The sequence below is a fragment of the Accipiter gentilis genome, chromosome 15 (genome assembly GCF_929443795.1).
Source record: "Accipiter gentilis chromosome 15, bAccGen1.1, whole genome shotgun sequence".
Taxonomy (NCBI): Eukaryota; Metazoa; Chordata; class Aves; order Accipitriformes; family Accipitridae; genus Astur; species Astur gentilis.
In genome coordinates, this window is record NC_064894.1 from 13,502,597 (window position 1) to 13,520,439 (window position 17,843).

Below are 17,843 nucleotides of genomic sequence, written 5' to 3' on the forward strand. Positions count from 1 at the left end.
ATTGCTTCATTATCATTACTGCTAGAAACCTTCCTAAATTGCATTTTTATCATAATTGCTAGTAGTTACAAGTAACTGATTTCCAGAATGCCAGGTGTGTAAATAAAAGGGACTATTCCCTCATAAGTCCTCCATGATCACTTTTTGACAAATTCAAATAAAACACTATCTGTATTTGAGAAAAGGGTCATTCTAGAAAATGTTTCATTCTTTGCACTAGCCAGGACAAATTATATTACAGTTTCCAGCAATTCAATGCCCTATGCCACTGAAATAGTGCAGAATGGCCAGAAACTGGCTGTGAACATCAATATAGAAATCTTGGAGGGAAACCTTCTGATGGTAAATATGTGAAAATCTTTCATATGAGTGTAAGTATTCGTAAACCCTCAACCTCTCCTCCATTTTGACATGATGCAGCAGAATTTAATTTTGCAATAACCTGAGTGCATTGCTCAGTTTAAAGATGTTATAAAGCTACTGTTATGAAAATCAGTCATCTCACTTTATTCTTTTAACTGTACCAAGGAAAGAAGAAAGAATCTGAATACTCATTACTTTGCATAGATAAAAATGTACCGACGTCCAAACTGGGTGTAGAATGGTATCACTCTGGTTTAGTAATGTTTGTGCTTTGCATAAATGTAATTGCCTATAAGAGTAAGGCAGTAGGAAATCAAGCCCACTAGAGATATGGGCTTCTAGATGCAGTTTCATTTGATGAAGTCCAAGCGTGAAACCTCAGGAATTGCCCCAGATCTTGAAAAAAATAAGTTTGGATTAGTAGATTCTGTTGACATCCTCTAACTGTAAAAACTTATGGAGCCAGCATTGAATGTGGGCTGGTTAATTAAGTTAATGCTTAATTTACAGGTTATCAAACCGGTGTGAAGTATTTATGCACCAGAAAGGCACGGTATGGTGCAAAAAATGAAATAGTTAGTTTAAACAAGTGAAGAAAGTTCATAAAAAGACTACATCCAGACCTCTTATGCCATATCTGCAACAATACTCACATTATACAAAAGGTGATATGGTGCCTACAACCTATATGTAAAAGCTGACTCTAGGATCAATGGGGCTGCTGTGGACACTGTGAAGTACAAATAGATTCAGAAGTAAATGAGTAGACTCTGCTATCCTAATTTCTGATCTGGCTAGTTATTATTGAGTAGAATGTGCTTTGATCTCAAATATAGAATTAAACAGAAAATCAGCAGCGGTGAATAAAATCTCAAGTGATTGCAGAACTTTTCTCCTAGTAGTAATTTTGAAGAGTAGAACAGTTTAAGGGTCAAGTCATCCAATCAAAAGAACTTAATAATATTGCTGTAGCAATGTAATCTCAAGGAGGGATATAATATAATAACTTGCAACATGCTCTAAGGAAAAAAAATTGCACATGTAGAGATGTATACTAGACAGGGTGGGTAAATGGCCTGCCTCAGGGACAGTAGGGGATAGAAACATCACCAATGCAATTGACTTTTTTCTTTTGTGTTTCAAAAGTGTCAGTTTTGCAAAATAATCTAAAAAGAGAATAAAAGAAATTTGCAAAAGAAAGCCTGAGCAATTGAAAATGAAAATGGAAATGTAACAAAACCTGAAATATGCTAAATCATACTGCAATTCATGCATTATCTTTCCAGCACTACTTCAAATAACAAAATTTGTGACAACGGTGCAGGCCAATAATTAACCTTTCCTGCTTCTTGACACAGTGAGTACTGTAGCCACAGGAATGTTACATGATTATTTTATGTAACATAGTCAAGGTTGTAGGATGGTATCTTACAATGAAAGCTGCAGAATCCATAAAGTAAATTGATCAGGATAAAAGGAAAGGTCTGTTTGCAGTTCTTGCACGATTTTATTTCCCTTGGGAAAGGGAAGAGAAGCTGCAAAGGGAATGAAGACATGCCCTCTCTTCTTGGCTGGGAATTTCCCTTCGGGCCAGTGTACGACTACTTCAGCTAGCCCCATACTACCCCCGCCTAACCAGTCCTGATGCACTTTTGGACAAGCAGAACCCAGTTGCTACTGCCTGCCCTTTCCTATGTGAGCTGATGTTCTGCATCATGAATATTTGGGGACAAACTTAGCATTTGCTGTTAGTTCACTACTTCTGGTTTAGTAATAGTCCTTTTTATCCTGTATAATCCTGGAAGTCTGATTTTAGACTCAGACCTTTCTACTAAGCATTTCCGAGAGATTCAAAAATGTTATGTCACATAAGTGTACAAAATAAGGTACTCTTATTGCATTTATAAAGGTAGTTGAAGAGATGCATACAGAGATTAAGGCTAGAAATATTAAGAGGATTCACCCACTATGGGTATTTCAAGCTTGGCACAAATAAATGCTTGGCTTAAGTAGAAACATCGGTAAGCATTTCTGATAAGCTTGATCTCAGTGACTTCTGAAAGGCCAGACAGTGATTCAGTGGGAGATCTCAGAATGGACTTGGGAAACCTGAACCCGCAAGTCCGTGGTCTAACCGTATAGAAAATAACTATATCACATGGAACAAAGTCATACACCAAATCAATACGACAGATCTGTAGTCGTTCAAAGGAACTTTTATATTTGATCTGGATTTAAGCTTATCTATAAATGTGGAGGCACAAAGGAAAAGAAGATTGACAAAACTCGGAGATAGAAGTAATAGCTTCTGATGCTCTTGATCACCTTCTGCATCAGAAACTCTTAATAAATGTTTGGTTGCACTACTGCAGCATACTGCCAAGGTGACCATCTGTCAGTTAGCTTCCAGGGAATCTACAGAAATTCTCTTCTAAATCAAGAATATTTTAATTTTTTTTTAAATTGGGAAAGGAGGCTTTTTATAAACATCTTTAATTTACCTGATGACTTTATGGGCTAAACTGTTAATAGGATAAGAATTCTCAGCAATAAGTAAATAACATCAATTTTCATCAGATACAAAGCTCATGCAGAGATTGAATGATGAGGATAAAAGCTATCATGGAAACTTGAATCAAATTTATTAGCAGATGTTCAGTGGTGCAGAAGAATTATACATGAATAATAAAGTGCAATGCTAGCTGAGAGCTCTCAATTTCCCACTTTTCCCAGGAAGTACCTTTTAATGGAGGTCTTTTCCCAGAAGCTTAACATTATGTTGAATTATAATTAAGCCATATTGAGAAAACATTCAAGTGACAATGATTTACAAATGATCAGATTATTTTGGGCTTAGCTTAGGGCTTTACTGACTAGAATGATTTCTCTGTTGTGACCATATGTCTGTTAAGAAATTTGGTTCAAATGCAAAAACGATTATGGGGATTTCTGAGACAATTAAAGAAAAAAGAAATTCAAGGTGTTTCCTGCAGTTTTCTCATGTTGTTTAGTTAACTAAACCTTCGTGTATTGTCAAAGATCAAGAATCAAAAGTTCATAACAAATGTACGTGCACCAACCTGTAAGACTTTTACCTTGCCTGCCTGTCACAAAGGACACTTTGCTTTATGACCTGTTTAACCAACCCAGCCGTAATAACTAGCGGCACAGATTGGAAGAGCTGAAAGCCACACACTTTCACCTTCCCTAAAGATATTCCCATTGTCATGGTCCCCGTTTGTGAAATGGAACCGTGGTTTCTTTCTGCCTCTGAGACAAACTACACCTCATCAAGACAATCTTTATTTTAAGCAGCAACATGAAGCTATACCCCTCTGGTCAGGGAGCTTAATTCATCACCCAAAAAGGGGTCCTAAGAAGTGTGGAGATGATTAGTGATATCCTAAAGGCTAAGAGACTCAGGATGACAGATGTGAATGAAGAATAATGGGTGGAAATGTAAAGATGTTGTTTCTTTCTGTGTGAGATTTTATGGTTGTTACCGTAAGTATCTACAGGACAGATCCAAGGTGACTCGAATATCTGAAGTATAGGGAAAGATTTGAAGCTATGCACAACTAATTCAGTCTTGTAACAGGCACATCTAGCTTAAAAGGTGAGGTTTAGGCCGGTTCAATGCCCTCCCCCCTTATCACCCCCACCCGCCCCCAACTTCTGCAAGTCATTGAACTTGATACTCAAGCAAAGGGAACATTTTGGTAAACGAGAACATTTGTTTCTATGCATGAATTTGCTTCCTGATCCTCCAGCCATACCCATGTTACTGCCCAGTGTCCTGGTGCAGCTTCACCAACCAGGGGAAAGAGGATTTATTTTCTCCCTTTCTAATGCATTACATTCATTGTTAAGTCCACTGCTGAGAACTAGCACAGGCTCTACAGCTTGGCTTAACTGGTTGTAAATTCACAAGTATGCAGAACATGCTAACAGTGTGTTTACAAAGGGGATCCTGATACATGTGGGGGCCTGCGTTACCTGAGGCCTGATGACGCTTGCCAAAGGGCGTGTTTCTAAAGCGCCTCAATTGGATTCTAAACCAGCCTTATTCCTCTTAAATTTGCTTTATTGCAGGAGCATCTTATGGCAAAGTAGTCCACATAATCTTTAATGTCTCACCGGTGATTTGTACCATTGACAGTGAATACTGGAATACCAGATAAATTATTCAAGCAAACTTATTATCAGAAGATTCATATTCCTTAAATTTGCCATCAATTTGGGGCATATAAGTGCACATTTTGTTAGCTTCCTTCTTAAAGATATACTCAAAATTCACTATCTGTAAGAGGCAACTTAAACTGAAGAAGCTAGAATAAAAAAAAAAAAAAAAAAAGCTAAAGAAAATCTTGTCTTTTGTATCTCATTTCTAGCTCATATAAATGAGATGAGGATGTCTGAAATGCATACATGACAAAGGACTGCAACACTCTTCCAGTTTCTAGTTTTATATAAGACTGAAGATACCTTTATGTTGCCACAGCTCATCATATCTCTTGTGCAAACCCACTATCTATTGGGAAATGAATGTGTGCAGACTCTTGACTCTCCCTTAGAAAAAGTCCTTCCTAACAATAGATTCATATCAGAATATTGGAAATCACTGTATTTCCAGTTAATTGGCAAAACCTAGACTTTTTAATATCTGAATTCAGAGAACTGTAGAAAACCAGTTCTGATAAGGACTTTGAATGCCCATCCTCTTGCCTTATGAAGACCAATTATGTCTACAGGATTTCTCTGTGATAATTCTTAAATATTAGGGCAGTATTGTTTAGTCTCGATTAAGGTGTACTCCCAACTGGAGTTCATGAGTCGTTGGGTGAGGAAACAACGAAGGATATGGCTATGCATTAATCTCGTGAAAACTTCAACCTTTAGAAATATGATTTCTATTACTGCGGTCATTTTTTATTTTACTTACTATTAGCTGTTATTTAACATCACACTAATATTTCACTATTTGTTTATAGTTTTTATGTTTATTGCTTTGTACTTTTTACTATGCTACATATCTTTGGGAGGCTGTTTTTCTTCTACATTGCGAACTACAGATATGCGATTTTATCGATTAGTCTTTTAAAGGATACCTGGAATAAATATGCCATAGTTTTTAAAAAAATAAGTGGCACATCTTATTATTCGAATTTTTAGTGGGTAGGCAATGAAATTTACTGCTCAGAATTGATGGGCAACAAATCCAGCAACAGGTAGATGGATTCATCAATTCCCTATTAAAAGGAAAGGTAAAGCACATGGATAAAGGTCAGAGTATGAATAGTAGCATGGATAAGAGGCTAAAGTGACCACATTGAAGGAAAGCAGTTCCATAATCCATATCACATTTGAGACATGTAGAATTATTTCTGGCTGTTTTTATTTATCTCTAAATTGCCAGTAGACGTTCAGTAGCAGATCTTATGTAGCAGAAGCTCTTCTAGTGCAATAGTTATACTTAGAGAATAAAATAAATTGATTTTTACTTTAGATTACTAAACAATGTCACCACAGACTGAACACTACTCCTCATACAAAGTGTACATCTGGAAATGTTAGAAACGCTATTATGTAAGCCAAAACCAGAAAGTCAATGGGTCTAAATAACCTGAATTTCTGCACAGCTGTTTGTAATGCTTGTGGTATTAGATTTGGACAGCACATACTGCATGGTAAGTTAAGACTACAGTCCTGCCTGCTTCCTCCAGGAATGGGAAGCATTGAAGGGCAAGTCAGGCTACAAAACCAATATGGGAAGATGGAATGGTAAAACTTCTTTGAACTTATCTCTTGGAAGTAAATCTTCATTAAACATTGTTCTTGGAAGACAACACAGTTTTTCTTTAGACCTGTTGCCTTGCTGATTTTGCTGTACCTGGGTAAAGTTAGCTTACTGTTGGTATAGTGTTGGGAAGCTGATTTATATCTTTGGAATGGGGTTTGACTCATCTATCTTTAGATGTCTAGAAATTAAAAATGGGTCTAAGTCGCCCAGCTGGGCATCTAGTGCCAGGTGGAGTATCCTTCCTGACCTTCCTCTCTCTGCAATCTCTCTTACATCGTGTGTAATATCTTTCAGAAGTGTGCAAATTCCTGTAATACTTTAGCAGTCACAAGTGGCACTACACGCTTTTGTTTAAGCCACTAAATGCCATCCCTGCATGGTCAGCCTAAGCCAGGTGTTGAACTATGTAGTCAAAAGGAAGAAATAGGCACCTACAGAATCATTAAGCAGATTAATCATTCTTTGGAAGTGCCAGCCCCTCTGATTGACTATGCAGAGCAGACAATTTTTAGAAGGCTGAAGTTAAGCAAGATGAATGTCTGTCTTGGAGACAAAGGCTTTAATGAAATAACATTTACCAATGAAGGTGCATGAGAAAGTCTTTGTTGCCCACAGAACTATAGGTCCATGCATTATCCTCTACGTGAAGAGCCATTTCATTCCTTTTTGTAATTTAAGATTCTGTGTGATGAAACTTGAATATTTCACACTAAACTAAAATAGAAATTTCCAGGTCGTTCTCTGTGAAGTGCATTTCAGTTTTTCATGTCAAAGAGCTGTGCATCTGAACTCCTAAAGCGAGGAAGGGAATGCAATCCATGTCTTCAGTTCCCTGGAAATTTTTTTTAAATACTAAATATTGTATAGTACTCAATATTGCTTTGAATGTAGTTACTGGCAGGTTAGTTTCTATCTGATTTTTTAATTTAAAAAAGCTACTTCTGCATTTGTCAGAGGTCCAGTCTGACAACGTGTGACTAAGACATATCAGTATATGGGTTTAAACGTGGGACTAAGCTTGACCCTTGTTCCTGGCCTCATCACTCCAGTAGCAACCTGGGGACCTCTCTGTGAATTGCATGGAGGTCAGATGACAGTGTCTTTATTTTCTAGGATTACTTGTTCTCAGACTATTTTCTTGAGAGGGCATCAGGGTACGTCCCCCTCCTCCAGACTGAGAACTGTAGGTTTAACTCTCCTTTTTCTCCTTCCCTCTATATACAACCGTGCAGCAGAGGAAGAGAGAACAGCAACCAATCTTGTGAAAATTAAATCAGTAGTTAGCTAACACCTGTCTCCAGTGAGAGTATCTGATTATTTCTCTGCGAGAGCAGGAAAATGAAAATCAGGGCAACACAACAAATTATTATCTGGAGAGAACAAGGAGAACCTGGGAGCCTGTCTGATCTTTGGAAGGATCTTTAAGTTTGACCAGACTGACTGAGGTGTTTTCTCCTCCGTTTTAATTCTGGAGAAAGCATCAAAGGGAAGGCGTTGTGGGTGGTGTTGCCTTGGAGCACCTCCTGGGGACCCCGAGCATGAGTCTGGCCTTGCTGGCAGCAGGTTACAGCAGCACGAGCCCTGTCTGACACTCCACAAGGGCAGCACATCTCCCAGGGAGACAGGAATCTCCACATGCATTTGCACGAGACCTTCTTATCCTGTGTTGGTTGAAGACAAACACAAACATCCCAAAATACTACTCCTATCTGTCCCCCTCTTCACAGAGTCCCCTCTCTAACAGCTGGGGTTTTTTTTGGGGGAAAAAAAAAAAAAAAAAAAAAAAAAAAAGCATGGGAGTAGATTGTCTTTGGAGGTATTTCCCAAGAGTGGCTTGGGATGTCTGTCCCTTAGATGTATTTCAAAAACTTCCTTTGCCTCTTGTCTAAGAAGCAGCTGTTTTTGAGATTACTTTCTTGGATTACTTTCTCCTCTGTAATTTGACTAGTTTTATAAAATAACCCTTCAAATCACCTGCTAATGAAATAATAAACTTCATGCAAGTTGCAAATACATGCATCATATGTCATAATTCAATTTGTTTTCCCACACATGTCAAAAAAGTTTAGTGAATCCAAATCTGATGGTGGTGCTTCTGTGAGTCACAGGCATCATACCCCAGTTTGTGGGCTTTTAGTACTGCAAAAATTTCTCTCATCTGGCTGGAACATCAAATTTAAATTGTCAACTCAAAACTATAAGGACAATAAACTTCCTCTGTCTAGGTATATAGCAGCACAAATATAATTTGCAGTTTGAACTCTGAAAGATGCATTTCCTCCTTCCTATCATAAACTCAAACCAAAAAGGAAGATAATTACAGGAAAAAATACAATTTAATAGATTTCAATTTCTTCAGTAAGTTGATCACCTTACGATGTTATTTAGTGAAGACTTGTCTAGTAAGCCTCTGAAAGAGGTAACATTTTCAGGAAGATGAATGGTCAGCAGCTGTTTACAAGGACAGTGATGATTTTTCAAAACCTCTCTCTTCACTTAACTGAAGACATTGTGATCTCACAGTAGGACAGCAAAGGAAACCAACAAACTAAGCACTACTCTTTAGTTGAGGCAAAAAGCACACAGTCAGAAGTATCTCCTTTCTGGGACCTCTCCAGAGGAACTGATTTCATCTAATAAGAATGAATGGTAATGAAGTCAGATTAACTGTATTTCTTTGTGATGGGGAGACATTTGGATGTTATAAATGGCAAAATGCTACTTAAACTCATGCAGATTTTAGGACATAGGCTGTGACGTAGGGCATGGACTAAACTTTGAAGGTTTGATAATGTGATCTTCAATCTGAAAGCCTTTTTTTATTCAGTCATACCAGCCAGTGGACTGCACCTTAAGGTATCTGAACTGAGGAGTCAGTATGCAGATATGTACATGAGCGAGAGCTTGATTTGATTGTTTGCACATGGGCATCTACTGCCCATTTAGACATTTGAGACTTTCTACCTGGCCTGAAAAGAACAGATCTACACACGGGTCTTTGTCACATCTCCAGACTTCTACATGCATTTTAGATGTTCTAGGGCTTCTCAAACGATATTGAATACCATTATGGTATTCAGCTAAAATAAGGTCATGGCTCTAAAATTCTCATTATAACCTACAAAGATTTAGCACCTACTATATCTGAAACTTAGGGAGAGATTCAGCTGACCAGACATGAAATATCTAAACACAAATGTCTAGTAGCATTTCAGACGCACAATTTTACGGAGTACATCTGTTCAGGCTCATGGATGTGACCCAAGGACCCATGAATGTCCGTTGTAACACAAGGGCTCACACCTAAAAAGCGGCATTTGGCAGCTGGAATCCATGTAGGTTGGAGGAACTCAAAGCATCTAAAGTGACACTAGGAACTTATGTTTAGGCAGCTAAGTCCCATGATAAAGGAAGTATTTAATTTCATTTTAGGGTGAGTTGAATTGCTCTCTCATCTGTACTTTCTGCACTGACTTTATCGCCACTGGTTGTATTGTGAGCTAAGACACTTTGCAGTACAGTTAACAGTTGTCTTCATCTGTAGGTAGGTGCCTTAATCAGGCTCTAAATCTGACTTCTAGACATGGCTGAAACCTGGAGAAGTGAAGAACTTAATGCCAGCCCGAGTAAATTTTTTCAGTATCTGATTTCTGTGTGCATTAAAATAGTCAAATATGAGTTAAGTACTCATAGCCATCCAAAAGATAAAAAGAATATATTGGTAGATTAGCTCATCTCTCTTCAACTAAGTGGAGTACACTTCTCTCCTCAGCAATGTAGCAGATGCAAAGATAAAAGATGGAGCCATTCTTGTTACCTTCCTTCCAGCCAGCCTCATCTTAGGCGTCTCACATACTCAAGAAGTCTGAGACAAAAAGAATCGGCGACGGCTCAGAACAGCGCTGAGGTCTGCATGAGGGAGCTATTCACATCCCTGTGCACCTGCAAACAAGCCTAGGAGTTGGCAGAAATCTATTTCGTAATGTTTCCTTTCCCAGATAACCTTTTATAATCACCCTCCCAATTGCTTTTTCAAAATTAAATGCTCTAATCCCCTACTTGGCTTGAACACCCAAGCTGTACAGTCATCTAGACAAGGGAACTGAGAAAGTGCTGGCTTTAGTGGAAAGAGGAGAGAATGTCACAGAGGAAATAAAAAGGACTTGTTCTAACGAAGCTTAGCGCCTGCACTCACTGTGATGTAGTACTGTGAGTTCAGCAGCTAGCACAGATCTGCAAGGCCCCACTAACACATATTTTTACACCCCAGCTTCTTGCTGGACTAGACAATTCTCCTGAAGTTAGGAAATACTGGGAAATTCAGGAATTTGGAAGGGGAGTTGTGTTGTGGTTTAACCCCAGCCGGTAACTAAGCACCATGCAGCCTTCCGCTTGCTCCTCCCTTCCCTCCCCTCCCCTCCCCTGGTGGGATGGGGGGGACAATTGGAAAAAAACGGAAACTTGTGTGTTGAGATAAGAACCGTTTAATAATTTAAATAAAATATAACGATGATGATAATAATAATAATAGTAATGGAAAGGAAGATTAACAAAAGAGAGAGAAATAAAACCCAAGAAAAACAAGTGATGCACGATGCCATTTGCTCACCACCCTCTGACCTGTGCCCAGCCAGCTCCCGAGCAGCGATCTGCCCCTCCCGGCCAACTCCTCCCAGTTTATATCCTGAGCATGACATCCTATAGTATGGAATAAATCTTTGACTAGTTTGGGTCAGCTGTCCTGGCCATGCTCCCTCCCAGCTTCTTGTGCACCTACTCCCTTGTAGAGCATGGGAAACTGGAATATACTTGACTTAGGATAAGCACTACTTAGCAACAACTAAAACATCAGTGTGTTATCAACATTATTCTCATACTAAATCCAAAATACAGCACTGTACCAGCTACTAGGAAGAAAATTAACACTGTCCCAGACAAAACCAGGACAAGCTGGTTTTTGTATGCTTTTATATTTCCACATTTTTATGTTCCTGTTAGTATGAAAACATAATACATTGAAATACAATTTCATATTATGTTATTTTCATTTCACACTCTCTCATCCATTCCATTAAAAGACTGCACACATACTTATCTACATTCACCCAGTTTAAACCAATATACAAATAAAATACAGATATGACCTTTGGTGTTCTTATTCTGGTATTTTACCCATTTTAATTCCTCTGATTTGAGCTGCATATTCTGTTCTCTCAGTTCTACAGGGACTCGATTGTAATGCATATTGTATGACCCAACATGGAGGAAGAAAAAGGTATCTGAATCAACTTACACTCCTGAGTAAACTACTGAGATCAAGCTCAGAGATGAGAAGCCTGAATCCTTTCGTAACATTCTCTCTATGCCGCATTAGACTCCAGAGCAGGAGGAGAGGTTCCCAAGGCAGGGGAGAGATTGAACGGAGCCAGAGTCCTAGCATCATCTTATCTCTGAGCAAAACTGGCATGATGTAATGGCACATCAAATTTTGTACTGTTTGAAAGCAAAGTGTTGTTGTAGCAGAATGCAAAGAGAAAGGATGTCAGGGCCTGGTATTTTAAGGGCTACTGCTGTATCTTATGACTCTTTCTAACATTTGAACTTGTTCTAATTTTCAAGTCTGAAGAATCTGTCGAAATACTGCTGCTGCTACACAGTATTTAATTTTAAGACTTATTTAAAAAGGCAAGTGTGAAGCACTTTGTATACCTACAATTTGCATGCAGAAAAAAGAAATACTGCCCTTTCTCAGCTTGTATTCTTCAAAAGCTCAGAGCTATGTGAGATGGAGGTACTCACACCATACAAAAGCTGTTCAAAATCTCACTAGACTGTGACTTAGGTGAACAAGTCACTTATTTAAGTTGTCAGTGTGCAAAAGTATAAAAAACCCCAGTATGCCAGTCCAAAAAATGGGGGAGTTTCTTGTCCTGTTGCATGACTAATAAAATATGTAGAGAAAGTTGGTTTGTTTTCAAAATCCAAAGTGAGAAATATCAGTACAGGCATTACTGTATTGTAAATTTATTTACAAAAAGATAATGATGATGATTGTCTCTTCCTCCTGGTTTGTACAGCTCAAGAGGAGAGAGGGATGAAGACACACTGAGGGTAGCACACCATTGAATTCTGCTGATTTGGTTTCACTTATGGACTTCAGATATTAAATGCAAGTGTTTGCTGAAGCCTGCAGATGTGTGCTTCTGATACATTACATTCAGAAAATGAAGAAATTGAAAGAAATCATATCACATACTTTTTAAAAAGTTGCTGTGAACAGTTGCTTTTTTTCTTCCCAGAGTATGCTTTTTTATCCCCTGGCCCTTCTTCCACTGACTAAATATCCCTTAGAGGGAGTCACTAGTGAGCTGCTCACTCCGTTTTAATTTGACGGACTGTGAGTTGAAGGGTCTTATAACACCCCAGTGTGCAGCTGAGATGCAGCTGTGACATGCACTGAGACTAAGGAAGCACTACCTCATTTATTAATTTAAGTTAAACTTCTTAAATTAATTTCAGAAACTTATACTCTGTCTAATAAAACAAAAATGATCAAAGGGTACAAGAAGGACTAGTAAGAAAACCCATAAATTATGACAAATGATAATTCATAATTGAAACAATTTTGTTTTCTGGAATTTTTTTCAGAATATGCACTCCCAATGAATAAAATTGTCTTTCACCATTCCAAAAATGTAACCAGACTGAAAACATCAGAGAATGTCACAGTTGCCAAATTGCTGATTGTCGTCTTTCTTTTCTCACTATGAAGCTAGACCAAACAGCTTTAGGTGGCATTACCGCACATTTTAAAGAAATATGGTCAATTGTTAAGCTACAGGTCTTCTCTCAAGCACCTTCTTCTTTGATTTTCTTGCTGTAGAAAAGCTGCAAATTGTCAGCTTCAGGAAATATGGTACACATAGAACTTCGCTGTGCATAGATATCACAAGAATCTGGATCATGAAAATATTTGCAAGAACACCCTGCCTTTGGAGAATTTTATTCTGTTTGGTCATTAAACTTAGTGACGCCAAAACCAATCTTTTCTTTCTGCATTGATTTCCATGTGTTACTTTAGTTTAGCAGTTGCTGATTGAAGCAAGAAAGTTGTATTCCCTTTATTCTGTTCTCTCCTACCTATTTGCTCCAGAGGTATGATACCACGTTAATTTTTTTTATGCTCCTGTTGCTCAGATACTTCAATTTTAGCTCAATTACACCAAACTACTAGGCTTTTGGGTGGTCAGTTGAAATGAAATCTTCTTCTGGGTCTAGCTGAAATAGCCTACAGCACATCACAGCTTATGAGTCCATTTTTGCTAAATGATGTCCAGGTACACATGAACTCCTAGCATCTGTGATAGTAAATACGTAAGTTTTTCTTTGCTATCTTTAACCAAAGCCAAAGAAATAATAGGTGAATATGATCAATAATGTTTTGGCTTATGTAGAATGGTGCCTATCTCAGGCTGGAAATTAGAAAGGGAAGAGGGGCTTGAAAAAGGACACCTCTAAAAGTCCTTTGTTACTAAATTAAGTTTAGATAATTCATGGATAGGTTTCTAAACCCCAAGTGTATATACACTACATTTTCTTTTTTTGCTTATAGTGTCCTATATAGTGGCAGACATTTTCTCTTCTCTTGTTTAAGAAGATCAACAGAAGTATATATCCATGCATATTCACATGCTTACACCTCTTAATTCGTGAGTTTAGAAGAAATATTTCTAGCAGCAGATAAGTATGGTTACTTTTAACCCATTCAATATTTATTCCTCTGTTATTCGAGTATGGTGGCATAAATCAAAGTTATATGTTAAATTGATCCACTAAGTAATTTAGTTTAATTATTAAATTTGATTCAATATTTAATTTGGTTTAATAAAAGTGGGCTTCCATAAATGTATGCATTTAACTGATATATATTGGAACTGTATAATTTTGAATAGATTAAATATTTAATAGAGAACACTTCTTTGAATTATTCAGTATGCAGACTAGATAACGGATCTACTCTTTCAAAATAGTGGAAATACAAATGACACATTGTAATAATAACATATTTCCAATCAAGAATATGTATAAAACACATTGAACCCATTGTTGGTTCATTTCCAGTCAAGCAAACCAATCTTTTCTTAATGGAATCGGCCATTGAGAATTCATCAAATAAGCTCCCAGAGCTGTTGTAACTCTAATATAGCTCACAAAAACTAGACTATTAGAATATGCAGAGTACTGTGGTGACAAAATGATTTTAAAAATGACTATAAATATAATTTTCCTCTGTCTTTTGTGAGCAGCTCTATGTTCAAAAGATCTGTAACTAATGGTTGTTTAGTATTCTGGATCAAATTCAAGGAGTGGAATACTCAGAGTCACAGTTAAATTCTCTAACCAAAATAAATATTTCATGTTGATGTTGCATCATAAGGAAACTTCATAAAATGAGACATAATTTAAGTGAACTTCAACAAACATCCAATTTCAGGTGTATGTGTCATGTCAACTGAAATAAATGGGACAATACTTAGCCGATGCTTAAATTTTTTAGTAAGAATGTGAACATTTGTAAGCATATGGCTGTGCTGAAGGATTTTGTTGAATCAATGATTGTGCTTCAAAAACCATATATCATGTAAGAATCCCTCTCCTTACTTGTCAGCAGGCAAGATCTGCATTTCTGTCAGAAAAGCTCTTATCTGACTGCCAATGAGTATGTTAGGCAGCGATCTAGTTTACAGTACGGCTGTACAAATGCTTCTGCCAGCAAAACTGATGGAGCAGCAGGGTTATGCCTGGAGACAAGAAGGAGTTGGTAGCATTGTCAGATGTGGAGCCAGCCTTTTCGACAATGAAACTGCCTCTTAATAAGGGGAGAGTCAAGTTTTTAATCTGAAGAAAAGAGAAGTAGAAACTAACCAAGATACTAAAGCTGGCACAGAGTATTCTTATTGCTAAATACAAGCTTGGGAATGTATTTGGTTAGCTTATCTACTGTAAACTTGCTTCCTCTTTGAAATGTATGCTTTCAGGTACACGCTCGTTTATCCACGTCCAGTAGTGAAAACAGCGCATTCTTTCTCCACCACGCACGAGGCTTTTGCAGGCAGCGTAAGAGGTACCAGGTCTCAGCACTCTGCTGGGCAAAGCGCCATCGGGGGTGGCGGGGTCTGCCTCCCTACCGGTTGGGTGCTCTCCTCCGAACCTGGGCATCACGGGGCTCAGGAAAGGAAGATGTGCCCAGTGAGCACTAGGAAAAATCTGGTGTTCAGTCAGCTAGTGGGGAACAAGCCTGAAAACCTTTGATTCTCAGGGAGATTTTTCAGTTGTCGGAAGAAAAGGAGTATGAATATAACCAGATTATTTCCTCCTTTGGTTAAAAGTTATGGGAATGGAGTACGTGTTCTTTTTGTCTATAAAAAAGTACTTTCTAAAGCACAGTCAGTCTATTTCTACTATCGATAAAAATAGTAATAATGGTTCTTCAATACACGCAAACCCAATTAAATCTGTGCAATTTTCCATGAAGTACAGGTGGCCACTGTGAATATCTTTGTAGGAATGTAACCTTAGTAACCAAATCAAAATAATAACTATAATATGTATAAATAAGAAACATCTATTGATAAATCAATGTTCACTTTATTTTGTTGTGGCTGCAACACATTTCTCCATATATTTGTGTAATAACAAAATGAGTTTAGGTAAGATTTTTGATGCGCTTAAGAGATTACTCTTGGCCTTATAGTATTTGAGTTTGTAAATAATCCGATAGAAAGTTATAAATAGAACAGTGGAAAAAAGAGATATTTATTATAAAATAGCAGCAGCTTTTGCTGCAAGAAAAGAGCTATGGAACTTGTTCAGGTTTTAAAAATATTTAAAAAATGGATTGCTAAAGGCATGTGAAATATTTGATTTGTTCTTGTTATTTTATTTGTTATGCAATAGGAAAAGAAATGTTAACCCTGTCAGATCGAACAGTCTTACAGAAATGACATAAGGATAGATAATTTTTTTTAATTGAAATTCAATCAAACCCTGAAAACAAAATACTTCCTTCATCTAAGACTCATTTTTCAGACTACTGTTGCCAAGAAAATATTATTTTTAATAATAATGACCAAAATCAAATACCTTTCTATTACAGAAATCTAATAATTTTGCAAATGCTTAGTAAGCCAAAGTGGATTTTCAAAAGTCTACTCATTAATATTTCAGTTCCTGAGAAGAAACAAAAATGAAAGTATAAACATAATCAGTTTATCATATGAAACTTAAGCAATAGATATCTTTGAAAAAATGCAGAACTAAAATAAAAAAGTAAAATGCAAACATTAACTCTTAGAGTTTTATTTTCTTTTTTTCTGTCATCAAGATAATAAGGAATTAACAAGATATGCACAATCTAAAAAGTTTCATTAAGTTCCTTTTTTTTTTTTTCCTGAATTTGAATCAATGAGCATACTGAAACACTGAAAGTAATTTGATCAGGAAAAGGAAGAATAAATTTGAAATTGCAGAAAATGTGTCTACAAAGCAGAACCAGAAGTTCTTCAAAACAACATCAAAGGCCATGGACTTCCCCGCTCTGATACAACGTAAGAAATTATTCTTACTTAGCCTTTTCCATGATGGGACATGACTTAGTTTTATTCAGAACATGAACTCCACTATAAAAATTTGGAGCTTTTTTCACTGTTTGCATTCAGCAGGAGCATAGTAGAATAAAGACATTTGTATAATCTCACGTCCCTTGCTAGCATGCCTAACCAAAGTTTTGGGTGTTCAGAAATCCTAATTCCCACAGTAGCCTCTGGGAATCCCTAAGTGTTTGCATTGTGATGTGAAAAGCACTGTCCTACCGCAAATTGTCAAATGCTTCTCAAGAACCCTAAAGGAATAGAAACGGATGTGAGAGAAGGGGGGAAGAAAGCACAGTACACTGGATGATATGCAGGCAATGTTAATTTCATTTTGCGAGTCATTTGCAATTTCATGCTTTCACTGAATTTTAAATTGCATCAAATCACAAACCTGCAGCTAAGACCAGCAGTTATGGGTTTCAGTCAGGATAATCTAAACCAGCTGAAAAATGGTATTGGCTAAGATAGTGTGTACAAAAGTGCCTCAGTCAGATTTCTACACTTGCATTGATTAGAAGTTTCAGCCAGAGCCCCTTAGCGCGCACCATCCATTGAAGTGAGGGATAGTCACCGAGCACAGAAGGCATGTCATATGAAGATTGAGAGGGAGTTAGCATTTCTTATCTGCTAACACGACCTTTTCTATCTCAACCACCACTGGGAAAAAACAGGGAAAATGAAGGGGGAAAAAAAAGAGAAAAAAAAAACCAACCAAGAAAACCTTGAGAACAGATCTTTCATTTTAACAGAACTCCTCTGTTAAAGTTTTTTAAGCATCTGTGCCAGAGTTTGTATATTCCACACTCCTGATTGTTGCGTGCATGCACACACATGCACACACACACAAATTAAAAACATAAAGTATAAAGAAAGGGGAAAAATTCCATGGAGAAACATATATCCATAATTTTGGATGAAACTCATGTCAGTGTATGAGAGTGTGCTGGCAGCATGCTGAAACTGTCATTAATGAAAAGATGTTTTAGCTTTTATATTAACTTCACAAACCTTCTTTACACAAAGCCTGA